A 14,483-nucleotide genomic window follows, 5' to 3' on the forward strand; every position below is an offset into this window, starting at 1 on the left:
CCCCCCCCCAACACTCATTACTACCCCCGACATCATCCAGCACAACAGGGCTGGATTCATCTTCCTAATGTGCAGCTCTGACTGTGTCTCTCTTCTGCTCAACAATATTCAGGACCTTCCCACCACCACAGACCAAATTAAATGCATACCCTCCCCCCTGAGTCAAAGACAGCTGTACCCCACATTCACATTACATTTACACCTGTATCTCCCAGGAACCCTTTACTTCAGAGGCCATGTTTTATTTTACCTCATCAAATCTTTTCAGAGGTCAATTGTTTTTTGTTCCCATGGTCAAGAAAAGGATAATAAAATGTCCTTGTCAGGGGAATAAAGGGGTTTTTGTTTTATTTGTGGGGGAGAGTATTGTTTTTCTCCATAGAGGAGATTTTTTTGCATTCAAAAAGATCTCTAAAAGAACACAAAATTTATTCTTATGGCTCTGCTCTGGATATTTAATAAGTGTAAGACTTGCTGACTCATCTCACTAATATGATTAAAATTAAGTCTGCGCCCAGGTATAAATTTTCAGTCCCCAAAATGAATTTTAAAAGAAAACTCACAGCCAAATATTGTTATTGAATTCAACAAATATTTATTGAATATCTACTCTTTTTTTTTCATTTACCATTTTCAAGGCTGAAGAGGACACCCACAAAGTAAAGACACAGCTTTTGCCCTCAAGCAGCTTACAGGGTGGCATATGAGAGAAAAACTTCACATAAGTCACTTTAATATAAAGCACAAAAATCCATACAAAAAGTAACATGAGAGAAGTAAAAAATTGTTAAGAGGATTCAGAGAGAAATGGGGTAAAACATGAAGATGAGTAATACTAAAATAAAATAGTTAACCTGATTCTCATATCAGTAAAGAGCAATTAACCAAAAAAACAATAATGCAAATAATAGATGAGGTAGGAAATTGCAAAGTTAATTTGTCTTTTGACAATTCATGGATGAGAAGTCAATGTGATATCAGGTTCAAAAATAAAGATCTCTAAGTGAGTCATTTTGGCCAATATCCACTTTAGCAATTTATTATGAAAACTATCCAAGAGAATCAGAATCTCAAAGGCTATTCTTCATCTAATAGGGATGTTGCCTGGAGTTTGTGAGATTCTCAAAGCAGGGAGAGTGACTGGGTGAACTAAACAGTATCATCAAGGAAGGTAAAGGTACACTGCCTCCAATATTCCCTAAGAGACCCGATTCTTCTCCAAAACTTCCAGACAGCTCTTATTTCCTTATTTGATTCATACTGAACAGAATATAGTGACTGCATCAACAAAGCTCCAATATTTGAATACTGGCAGTCAACCAGACCGGTGACCTGGCAGCGAGTGCTACGCTATCTAACGTTGCGGGAACCAGAGGTAAAGTCCGCTTCCATGACTCACCAGTGCTGCGACTTTGAGCAAATCACTCAGTTGTACCCCCTGAGCCTCCGTTTCCTCATACACAAAATAAAATGTGAGAGGCATGTACATAACAGTTATTGCCTAAAGTGAGATACTGTAACATGGAAACCATTTGTAAACTGTAGAGCATTACACAAATGGTAATTCACGTCATCAGAGACACAAGGAATATAATTACTAAGTCCTATTGCGTAGGTTTTGTGTGGAGAGTAAAAGATTAGAGGTTTACCCCCACAACCACCCTTCAGTGCAAGCTAAAGTCGGGAAGCAAGAAGGATAGGCAGAAGGGAACACTATGAAATGATATAACAGCAACCCTCAGTCGGTTTTCTGACGACTAAAAAACGCTCATGGAACAAAATGTGCTTTGTTCTTACTGCTGGTTTACTTAACGCCTGTTGACTGAATGATGAATACATTCTGAAGGGGTAAGGTATTAAATGTGGGAATGAATGAAGGCATAGCCAGGAGAAATCCGTGAAGGGGTAAGGTATTAAATGTGGGAATGAATGAAGGCATAGCCAGGAGAAATCCGTGAAGACCAAAGCAGGAGGTATCAGGTGTGTGTCAAGAGTGAAAGAAATAATTTGGGGAAAATGAACCCATGTGGCCCAAAAAGCTAAGTAACGGGCTCCATTCACACAGACTGTAATGGCAAAAGAAAGAGTGGCCCTGGTAGAGATTCGGTCTGGTAATACTCATTCATAAATACTGACACTTTCTTCAGTTACCTAAAAGCGTAAAGGACCCATACAGCAGAGCTGTATGCATCTGAAAAACTATAAAAATGACCCCACATAAAAGGAAACATTTTGAAGGCCACAAAACATTGATGCTCATAAGGTCTACTCTGAATTCTATGTGACAGTTGGGAAAATTGTATCAAACCCACAGAGAGGAGAGTAAATTTAATTTGCAACTTTATCAAATCTTCATAAAATCTGCTAAAACGTGTCCAAATAGAATGGATTAAAAGTTTCCTCCCTTTCATTTTCCCCATTTGTGTAATTAATGACATATATATTTAAATTATTTATTTAATTTATTTAATTATTCTATTTTATTATTTATAAATTAAATTTGGATTTCAATAACTTCTGGCTCCAAAAATTACTAAATATAATGACTATGTAATTCTCAGCTAAGTAATTAACTGCTCTGAAACCCAATTTCCTCAAGTGAATATGGGATTCTTAATTTTTACTCTAAAAAGATTAAGCACCTGTAGCACAGAGCCCAACTCACAGAACATGTTAAGAATTCTCAGCTTCCTTCTTACCTTTCCTCAGCTTAAAGAAGAAATGCCACCTACATAGTTCTTTTTTTTTTAAAATATTTCATTTATTTATTTGAGAGAGAAAGAGAGCGTACAAGAAGCAGGCTCCCCAGTGAGCAGGGAACCCGATTCGGGCTTGATCCCAGAACCCTGAGATCATGACCTGAGCCAAAGGCAGATGCTTAAAGGACTGCACTACCCAAGCGCCCCACAACTTACATAATTCTTTAATAATTACATCTGACACAATGAAAGAATATAAATCTGAGCACATTGTTAAAGGTCCATAGTCCAGCTATTATTACCTTAAAATGAATAATTTCAAGACGAATCAAAAGCACTGGCTACACGAAAGAAAATGGCAACAAATGAGGAGCAATATTATTGATAAAAAGATAAAATCGCTTGTTTTCACTATATTTTACAAAAAGTGTCATAAGAGAAAGATCATCCTACTGGTGAGGGTTTTCCTTTCTTAGAAACTGTTTTCTATTTACTATCAGTTCAGGGTGGGGAAATTGGGCAAATTTTTAAAATGTATTATTTGAAAAAAAGTTCCTCACTTGGACTAATGGACAAAGTCAGGTTCACAGACAAAGTCAGGGAGAGACTACTGATTATACACAACACAGACATCATAAAAACCATGCCAATTTCATATGAAGTGTTTCTTAGCCAAAGTATTTGGTTTAATTGAGAAAACGTACCCATCTCTATGAGTTCTGTCCTCAACGACAGGCTAAAGAACCAGTCACATGATTAATAAAATGTTAACTATTGTCATGTTTAAATAATGACACAACTACCATTACCACTCCTAACCATCATCATAAACACTAATAGTTATTACTACCTGCTAGGAGTTTAATCCTCATATAATCTTATGAATTTATTTGACAAAAGAAATTATTATTACTTTAAAACACAGTGACCCCAATGAGCTGACTTTTAAAGCAGAGGTCCCCAAAACGCACGGTGTGATTAATAAGAAGGCCAGCTGTACTCAATGTCCAGGCCATGTGTGTTCCCAGGCAGCACTCCCAGAGCGTAATCTGTGCAGTCTCCTAAACATCCCTTAAGTTAGGTCCCACCCACCGAAATTTAACCGTAACACCATGGCGTACTTTGTGAATAACTGTAAAAGCCAAACTCGTGAGTACACGGAGAATTAAGTATGGCAAACAAAGACATTTAGGTTAGTGGTGTGCAGTATTCATTTTCATTTTCTAACATCTCTTATAGCTATTGAAGAATTAATTTTGAAACTTTCTTTTAACATTTCTCTTCCTGAAGAGTTTTTCATCTAACTGCCTTATATCCCTTTAATTATCCAATTTTTCTTTTTTTCTGAATTGGCACCATATGCCCATAACAATGTAAATTACTGGTCACAAATAAATCTTGGCTCATGAGCCTTACAGACAAAATAAAAAGATGTCCTAGGGTTTCCAGGCTTGATATTTATTTCTAGACTCACTGAATACTCAAAAGCCACACTAACAAATCAAGTTCCAGGGCAGTTGTCTCAAGGGAGATCATTTCAGACAAACATAAAGCAATTGGCATCATATGAATTATGCAACCATATCCCTGAAAAACCACCTGACCTCAGCAGGTCTTAAGATGTTCATAGGTGGAAAAAAAAAAAAAAAAAAAAAGATGCTCATAGATGAAGCAGACACTATTAGTTTGGTTTCAAAGTCTTCTCCCCAAATGATTAGGCACTTTCTTCTCTTACTCATTATCATTCATCAGGTTTTTAAATAGCTTCAGTTCATTCAGAGGAAAATTAAACAACAAGCTGTACAATCTAGAATTGTGCATAAAATCCAGAATTTCAGAAACTCAAATCTTGTGACATGGACTAGAAACACAAATATTTTTCCAAATTTTCTGTTACTGTGTAAAGGGTTAATTAAAGCATGAGTTTGCCTGGATTAAAAAAAAAAAAAAATTACCAAACCTTAAAATCAGTATCGTTTAGACTTCTGAGCCAAAAATCTGTTTGACAGAGCAGGTTTTACTATACTGACATTTTAGCAGTAGCCAAAGTCCTGTTCCCACTAAATTCTGTCTTGGCAGCACCGGTAATTTGCTAAAAGCCTGAACTCCTCTTGGTTAGGAGTTCTCTACCTCGAGAGCTTTCCACAGAAACATAGTGCAATAAGGAAGCTGAATTGAGCAAGACTTTAAGGTTTCTATTCTTATAACAGAAACCAAGCTTTCTGTAAAATGAGAATGGCTTAAATAAAGAGAGATACTAATTTACTCAAAATGTTCATTAGATTTTAGATTTGAATATGATACGATACAGTACAATTACACATAAATATCTCACTAACAGTAAAACCTGATATTCTTACATTACTTCAAGATTTCAACAAGCAAATAATTACTAAAATTGTAACTAAAAGTATCTGGTTCCAAACTACAAGTGACAACATTTTCTAATTTTCTCATCTTTTTAACTGGTCCATTTCCAGAAATATTGTAAAAACTTACAATCATGTTCATTTAGATGGCATCCCAAACATCTTTCACAGGTAGTAAGGGCCTCAAATCATTAGTGCCAAAATTTCACATAAAGCTTAATATTTTGCTTAAAAGATCTTTCCAATAATTTTGAAATCAAACCATATGAAAAGCACTTGACTCAACTTACCCAGCAGCTGAATGTTAATGAATTGGTAAAAGAGTGTTCCAACCAAATCAATTCACTGAATTTTTCAAGTGGATCTCATTACCATTGTCTTTTTAAAAATTCAAAGACTCCACCTAATGAGGAAAGGAAAACAAAAACAAAAACAAGTAGTGTTTAAACCAGAGCAGCATTATAGGATCAATACATTAATAACACATAAATCAAAACAAGATTATTATCAAATCTTCTCCTAAGTTACTGTGTTTCTTAAAAGTATAAAACAACAAAAGCATCTGTCAACTAAAGTAAATTTTCCAATTTTGGGCAAAATGAATGTTCAAGCATAGAGAAAGCAATGAAATAACCCAATAAATGTGAGAGCATAAGAGTTTACTGTCAGTACTGATTGGCACACAGAAGCAATGACTATATAATGTTAGTTAGGATATGTAAAATTAGATGTGAGAAAAAGAGGCAACTGATTGCTTTGGAATTCAGTTCACTGATTCTTATTAATTTACCAATGCAATGCAAATGTGTAGGTTGCGGTTCCTTAAAGCAGTTAAACTCTAGTTACATATAAGCTCTGTTGAGGGATATAAACTAATACCTAAGATCAATCATTTGGAGAGAATTCACTGGCAAGAATTTTGAAAGCATTCTCAGAATGTTATACCTGGTCTCCCACAGAAAGTGTTTGTTCTACTAAAGACCCTAAACAGCTTAATTAGGTTTATAAATAGTATCAGTTAATCCCATTCACTTTACCAGAAGACACACCTTTTCTAAAGCCCAAATATTAAATTACTATCTCGGCTCCAAGAGAAAGTTTGAAAGAAAGCAAAGTCTATCTCAGCTGATGAGAGCCTAAAATAAACGGGCTGCTGGAGGGCTGAGCAGAAGAGTAAGATGCAAAGTTGGACAGCAGCCACCTACTCCCAAATCGAGTCTCCCTAGGGTAGATTTAGTATGTTTTAAAGTCCCAGAACATCAAACCCAACCATATTCAAGTGAAAGATCACAAACCTATCCCAAAGCCATAAACACATGATTTTTTATCATGCAATTTGGAATTAGCCACATATTGCCACTCCTCTCTAATCCCACCACACATATTAGTAAAATTAATTTAGCTAATCTCAGTATTTAAAAAAGGTTGAAATAGATTTGCTATCCACTATTAGAAGGTAGACGCTCAAAAAAAAAAAAAAAAAGAAAAGAAAAGAAAAGAAAAACTAACCCAAAACAAAAATGGTCCTAACAATGGAGAAGGCAAATAGCAAAAATTATACACACTAAGTAGAATTCCACAGTAGTCATGGGAAATACATTTTCACTTTCAAGACAATCTAATGTCTAGATTCTAGGCTTAACTGCCATTCAAGAAAGAGTTGGTACAACGTACCCATTTTTCACACTTGAATATCTAGAGCTGTGAAAATATTTTTGTACTTTTCTAGGCCTTGGATGAAAGTTGCAAAGGCTCTTTCAAATAATGTTTGGAAGCTAGCTTTATAATATCACCTCTGAATTACTGCCGTGATGGTTTTGTGCTAGTACTCGGTTTAACAACTTATCCTTCTGTTAGTCATTTTCCAAGGAAAAGTGAGGGCATTTCCCCTCATGATGCAGAATGGCTTGAAGATTCTTAAGAATCCTTTTCTCACTGATTTGTCAATGAATAATGTGAAATTGACCGGTACAAAAGTTTAGATCTACCATCCTTCTTCCTGTGCTTGTTTATTTCTTAGAGTACTGCTTTCTTAAAATATGTAGTTCTTGCCTCATAAAAGGACTTAAGTACTTGCGTGGGGCCAGTCATTAAGCCAGAATCTCAAAAGTCTTTCATCGAGAATATAGCAAGTATGTTTTTGTTTCAATATAACTATGCTTATCTGAGTGGCCAGTGATTTCAAATTACTTAGGAATTTTTCAGTGGTGGTATGGGCACCTCACATCAAACCTCAAAAGCAGTAAGTACAAAGTCATCTACCTGTATGGATGATACAGTTAAATGACTGCTCCTAATTAGCACAGAAGATACAGATCTGTTGCCTGCATAACAGGTGAGCCTCATGTGTACAAACCACCATACAACATTCTTTAGAAATGTTCATTTCCTTAGAAATGAACAATGACACCCAAAATATGATAATGGGTTCCCTATAATTTCTATACCACACAATACTGCAATGCCTAAAATGAAAACAGTTGAATCTAAACTTTCTTACCTTTAATTTGTTTTTATTGCCTGCTTCTACACATTAGGAAAAAGGGGGGGAAAAAAAACAACACCTCAGTCAGTGGTATTTTGGCTTCATCAGAAAATCTAAATACATCTGAAACTTTGTATTCCAGTTACATAGTCTAAACAATGGAGTAATTTATCATCAGCTAATATTTGATCATGCTTGTCACCAACTGGTCTATATTTGTAGGCACAATGCTGAACCTGAGTGACTTTCTCTAGCTGAACGGTTTACCCCATGTAGTATACAGGAACCATGACACTTTAGCTGTCCATACTGTTGCAACAGTGACACTGTAAACTTGCCCTTTTAGGAGCACTTTAGAGTAGCACTTGGCACCCTGGAGTGAGCTTATGAACTCTGAGGTCTTTATATCTCTGGACTAATACTTAGTCTGGGTCCTGGTCATCAAACACCATCCTTCTATTGATGATGAGACCGAGACTCAGAAGGTCACAGTCATTTGCCCAAGGTCATGCAACTAGAAGGCAAATTTCCTAACTACTATTCCACTATTTTTCTTTTACATCATTGAGCTTCTTTGAGCACCAACAATGCTAAAGATACTTCTTAATACAGGATGGGAGGGAAATAGGGAAGGCGGTTTTTGCAAAGTGAGCAGGGAACAGACGGGCAAATACCACAGGCTCCACACCACCCTCTTTATCATGGTTACAAGTAACTGGCTTCTGTGTAAACCTAGTAAAAAACTGGCCAAGGAGAATAAGGAAACAGAATAATTTAAGACTGTTAGAGACCCAAAACATCTTGGCATATTTTGGCAGGGCTCCAAAATAACATTTGGAAAGCAGTGCCCTAACAGCCAGAGTTACTTAGCCATTTGTTTGTTTGTCATTAGAAATACATAACAACATTGAAGACATTTTTAACCAAAAAAAAAAAAAACCTCTCAATCCCATCACCCAAACATAATTATGTACACTGTTTATAAATTTATTTGCCCATGTAAGCATTTTTTCACATAGATACTCTCATAACACACTTATAACAATGCATTCTGATTTTTTCATTTAATATTTCATAAACACATTCTACATTTCCATGTGATTTATATAGTTCTCATTTTTACTAGCCATATAATATTCCATAGTTAGCATACTTAGTCATTTCCTCAACCATTCCTCTGTGTGGGAACATTTAACTTGCTCTCATTTATTTTTAACACTAAAGATACTATTGTAGAAATACTATTCTTAAAATATCAACAGAGACGGGATTGTTAAATCAAAGAGTATGAGTATTTTTAGGGACTTCACATTTATAGCCATACTGATATCAAGAGATTGAAATCACCTATGAAGCTACCAACAATATTTGAGCATTCCACTTTCACAAAACTTCCTCACTTTCTTATGTGATTAAATTTTTTGGTGGTTTACTTAATGTAAAATGGCACTTCTGGGTTGCCTTTTTATATTAATGGTGACCATAATTACTCTCCCATTTAAAAATAATTTCATTGTCTTTTATTTTTAATACAAAAAGTATCTCTATCCATATAACTTGACTACATTTTAGTCCTGTTTTTTCTTATGAATTTAAGTGTCACTTTAATACGATGTATATATTAACTTCTCTACAAATTGTTCTGTACGTTTATTTATCTTTAGATCTTTAACCATTTAAAATATCTGGCATGTGTTTGACAAGTTCCAACTTATCCACAGTACCATTTACTAAGCTTGCTATATTATATTTTATGTGTGTATTGTATCAGAGTGGATCCATTTACAGGCTTCCCACTGTGTTACACTGATCTACACATTTAAAATGGAAACTTTGTTCAGACTAGTAAATATAAGGTGACTGGCATTATCGTAGGAACTTGCTGCTCATATGTTGGGCAGTTTTAATTACTATTGTTGTTTATAATATGTTTGAATCTACAGTAGGGCTATATTCGATACCTTGTTCTCGTTTTTTTCAAACACTCCTTGATATTTCCTTATGTGTGCATAGATACTTGCAAAATTCTCACCCATTTTTCCCAGATTATATTATCTGATTAAAGTGTAATATTTACCTTCCATATTCAGCCATACCCAAAACAATTTCATCAAAAGTTTTAATAGAATTGTGTTGAATCACATATAAGCATCCTTTCAATATTTTGTTTTGCCATGTAAAAAACAGTGTATTATCGTGCATCTCTATGTTTATTACATTTTTACATTCAATAAATATTTGCATTCTAAAAAACTCTTTGTACTGTGTCTTTCCATATTTCCATTTCACTTGCTTGGAAATACTTAATTTCTCAAGTCCAGCAACTGAATTGTTACTTCCTCACAAGATCCCCTGAATAATATCCTTTACATGTAGGCAAACAGTGATTAAGCAGAAAAGTGTAAGTTGTATCTTAAATAAAACATCTTAATTGCCTTAACAAAGATGAAATTAAACTATATAAATGACACAACCACCACAACATAATATCCCATGCAACTACTTTATTTTCTTAGTATATTTACAAGACCCAGCCCAAATTCATTTAAAAGATAGCTGAATGGCTGCGATAACCTTTTATCCTTCTCGCTTTCCATCCCAACCAATGTCTCTCATTTCTGCTATCTGCGAACGAGGTTCAAAGATTGAGCAAAACCAACAGAGAAATGCAAATAACTTAAAATTATAATACTCGTTTAAACATAAACTTGACTAGGGGCTTCTGGGTGGCTCAGTCGGTTAAGCATCTATCTTCCTTTGGGCTTGGGTCATGATCTCAGGGTCCTAGGATGGAGCCTTGCATCAGGCTCCCTGCTCAGTGGGGAGCCTGCTTCTCCCTTTCCCTCTGTCGCTTCCCGCCCCCTGCCTCCGCCCCCACTCCTGCACTCACGCTCCCTCTCCTCTCAAATAAATCTTTTTAAAAAAACGTAAATTTGATTGAGAGTATTGTACATATTGTTGCACATTTAATTGAGTCCATGTGTTATCTTCCTTGATGTAACAAACCTAGGGACTCTCAAGGAATCTTATATTTTATAAAATGTATGAGTACCTGAAGAATTCTAGACACCGTAGTGAAAGGGAAGTAAGGGCAAATAGAAGAAATGGGAGGGGAAACACCAGGAATATCTGCAAGAAGATGAGCAAATAAGGACAGAAGCTATTTTCCATCCACACTTTGAACGTCACCCTATGTGTCAAGTTGAGTGAAAGCATGAGTGATGTGCCCCTCCAATTCCCTGAAGAAAGAAACACATAGAAAATGTGGCAAATATTTAATCTGAGGCTTGTTTCCTGAAAGACTGCAAGATGCCCACAAATTTTCTTCCCCAGAGTTCAAAATAGCAAGCTGAGTGGGTGTAAGCACTTCAAGTGCAAAAAGAAAAAAAAAAAAAAAAAAGGTAACTAAGGAAAAGGAAATCATACTTTTTGCTTCTCAGTATGAAAATTCTAAAAGAAGCCAGTTAAAGGGATTTTAATGATTTGCATCTAGAGTTGTCTTGAATCAGAACATAAATACAGTCCTGATACTTAACCAGGGACTTCTGGTCACTTTTATAGGTTGAAGTTTCTATGTAAAGACTAATTTCCAACCTCATTGTTACAGTAAGAGCATGCAGTTTCACTCCGATACAGGCGGGTACCTAAATGACTACAATACAACACTGGCAAAAGGGAGAGTTGAAGGTTCCTGGGGTCTCTACCCTTCCCAGGGAGAGAAACCTTCCTCGACAATGATTTTAAAACTTTAACGTGCTAATGAGTCACCAGAGAAGTGTGTTAAAATGCAGATTCTGATTCTATCGGTCTGGATGGGGCCCAACTTCTGAGAGTTCTCTGGTGATGCTGATGCCCTGGTCTGAGGTCCCCATTTTGAGACGAGAGGTTCCAGTCTATAACACCAGTTTGCTAACAACCAGACAGCAGAAATAATAACCAATTAAGAACATTTTGCAAGGTGTCTAACACTGCACTAGCTGTTATAAAAAATAATAAAGTAGACAATAACAAAGCCCTGAGCCAACATATAAAAATTATTTTAAAAAGTTAAGTTCTAAAAGCTAAAATGTATGGTAGTGATTCTAAGCATGACAGATGACGAGAACAGGAAGAGTTATGTAGGGGCTAGAATAGTGGCAAATGGCTTCCCAGAGCAGGCTGCACTGGATCAGGCCCCAGGTTTGGGGTTGTGTAGACAGAGAGAGAGCAGGAGCCCAGAAAAGGCAATGCTGGAAGGGATGCTGAGAGTTCTGAAAAGAGAAAACTGCAGTGCACCAGCTTTGTGGGTATAGATATTATCATTTGAAATTTTAACCTGAATTCACTTTTAAGCAGGTGAGGGGAACTTCTGACTTTGTTTAAAATTTGTAAGTTTGGGAATGATAATGCTTTTCCAGGACAGTAAAGAAATGGGTAGATTTATCTGAGTCTTATGCAAATTTTCTCCAAAGGCAACAGCAACAGAATGATTAATGACATTTTAGATTGAAGCCTGGTAACAAAAATTACCATTTTTGTATGTATACACATACATATATATATATGCATATGTATGCCTTTGATTAACATACGTCTCTAATGATTAACAATTTTAAAAGCACTGGAATGTAGCTTTTCACTACAATAAATTAATAGTCTCTGTTATTCGGAATGTCAAATTTTACTTTTATTATAAAAATAAACACTTTTTCTTCTATGAAATACTTTTAGATGGCACATACCCACACATACCCTCAGCTCCACATTACTCTTCCCTTTCCTCCCACACTGGCTGACAATGGGAAGAAAACACATCCAGAAACAGAATGAAATTATTAATGAGTTCTATCTTAGTTGTTTTTTTAAATCTCCTTCGAAAGTTTTTCCTGTCCACCTACAAGATGTTGAATATATTGCCCAGTGGATTTAACAGAAAAAAAAAAAAAACAGAGGATTGCAAAAGTCAATATAAACATGAAAATTCAATCTCTAAACTTTTTTTTACTGAAAAAAATTATGGGGAGATGGGGTACCTGTAAGCTACTGGAGGGAAGGGAAGCATTTGAAAGAGAAACAGTACATTTTAGCATTCCTGGGTCAGGTGAACAATCTTACTGAGTTCCAGTTCCATTTTTGAAACTACCAACTTCACCTTATTGTAAGCAATAAGAAATGATCTATGGAATACTGGCAAATACTACATTTCCTATTAACATTAAATACCATAACTATGATTTGACTACAGCTTCTCTCCTTTCCATGTTTCTGTCCTACAAAAATTCCTTGTGCTTGCTGGCAAATGGAATTTAGGAATGGATTATGGCAAAACTCTGCAATTTCAAAGTATCTAGACTTGAATGTTTAAAAATACCTGTATCAGGATAGTGGCACTAAATAAGGCCCTAGCATTCAGGATGCACCAAAGGATTTACCTATCCCCCCAATTTAATACACACACACACGCTCATTACTGACATAACGATATTACTACGAGGCACTAAATTGTTGCTCATGAATGGTTTGCAAAAGAGAACGCAGTCAAGCCCTAAAAAGACTATGAAGTTTGTCTTCTACAGATTTCTTCCCCTTTCTACTCTGAACTCTTTCAGGTGTCCTCCCCTAACTAGGTCATGGGATCATGCAGGCTGCATTCCCCAACTACTGCAAGAGAGCTAATAAGCATTTTCAGACTTGACTGCCAAAAATGTAATGTGTCCTCATTAGGGAAAACAACACACAAACCAACCAACCTTGGGACATTATAAAATTTCATATAAAGAAATAAATAATGGTTGATGAAGACACATATCTGGGGGGAATGGGTTTTATGAAAAGAGAAGCAAGAAACCCCCTCTGTGGGAAATGCTATTATTAATCCTATTAAGATACAGTGCAAGGGACCGTGTCACCTAAACTGGAACAAGATATGGTCTGCTTTCAGTTTTCTGAGGCAATTTCTATTTGAATCAAATTGGCCCTTCAGAAGACAGTTCATCAATGAGAAACTCCTCTCTCTCTCTCTCTCTCTCTCTCCCTCTCTCCCTCCTAGGTCTGGCCTTTTCGTTTAGTTATAAGGCATAGTCCCGTTTTTACTCCCACAGGATCTATCATTACAATCCTCTGTGTTTACGTGTCCACCTGCTTTTACAATTACCAATAGATACTACCCGAAGTGACAGCAGTTAAATTTGCAACAGCACAGACTTCTCACTACAAGCCTGGAAACGTGGTGGAAATCGCTTCAATTGAGAAAGATTTCCCGAGCCAGAATTTTTGCCCTCCCTAACCAGGCTGCCAGGCCTAGATCAAATGAAGGTCAATGCAACGTCCCCAGAGAAAGCTGTTCAACTCGCCTGGTCGGTTCCCCTGAGCCCTGTCAAGGAGGCCCTTCAGTCTGACAGCCGACCTGGCAGAGCTGATATCTTCCCCAAGAGGACAGTCCCCCCGCCACCACCTGGACAACACTGAGCACCCAAGGCAGCAAAGCAAAGCTGAGCAGCTGGGGGCAGCCACTTGCGGGTGACACAAAGGCAGGCTCCCTCTGCCGTGGGAGTGTTAGAAACCTCTGCCGGTGGCTTGAGCTGTGGAAGCCTATGCTGCGAGACAGGACATCCCTCCTGGCATTCTGGGTGAGTAAAGCCCGGGCCAGGGCAACAAGAGCCTGGCCCCAGGACAGTCTGCTCCTCACATCAAAGCCGGAGGCCCTGGGAGGCTGGCCAGCCGCCAAAGACGCAAAGAGCAGCAGGGGAGTGTGTTGCCTTAGGACAATAGCAAACTGGGACGTGGTCGAGTCTGTAAATTCCAAGCACTGGGGAGGTCTGCTCAGAGATTTCACCCTCTCCTGTCAGGGCTGTGATTTAATTTCCTTTGAAGAAAAAAAGAAAGAGAGAGAGAGGGAGAAAGAAAGAGAAAGAAAGAAAGAAAAGAAAAGAAAAGAAAAGAAAAGAAAAG

The 14,483-nt window shown here is 36.9% G+C and overlaps 1 protein-coding gene across 6 annotated transcripts in view; it reads right to left on the reverse strand.

Moving 5' to 3' along the window:
• HIVEP2 (HIVEP zinc finger 2) overlaps positions 1 to 14,483 on the reverse strand; it is a 204,760-nt gene that overhangs the window by 85,625 nt on the left and 104,652 nt on the right. For all 6 annotated transcript variants that reach the window (XM_073894018.1, XM_025866138.2, XM_025866150.2 and 3 more), the window contains one exon: positions 5,359 to 5,471. The gene's annotated coding sequence lies outside the window, so the exon portion shown is untranslated. The remainder of the gene's footprint in view (positions 1 to 5,358; positions 5,472 to 14,483) is intronic.

This window comes from Callorhinus ursinus, unplaced genomic scaffold (genome assembly GCF_003265705.2).
Source record: "Callorhinus ursinus isolate GAN/ISIS: 27379988/994484 unplaced genomic scaffold, GSC_fseal_2.0 scaffold6, whole genome shotgun sequence".
NCBI lineage: Eukaryota > Metazoa > Chordata > Mammalia > Carnivora > Otariidae > Callorhinus > Callorhinus ursinus.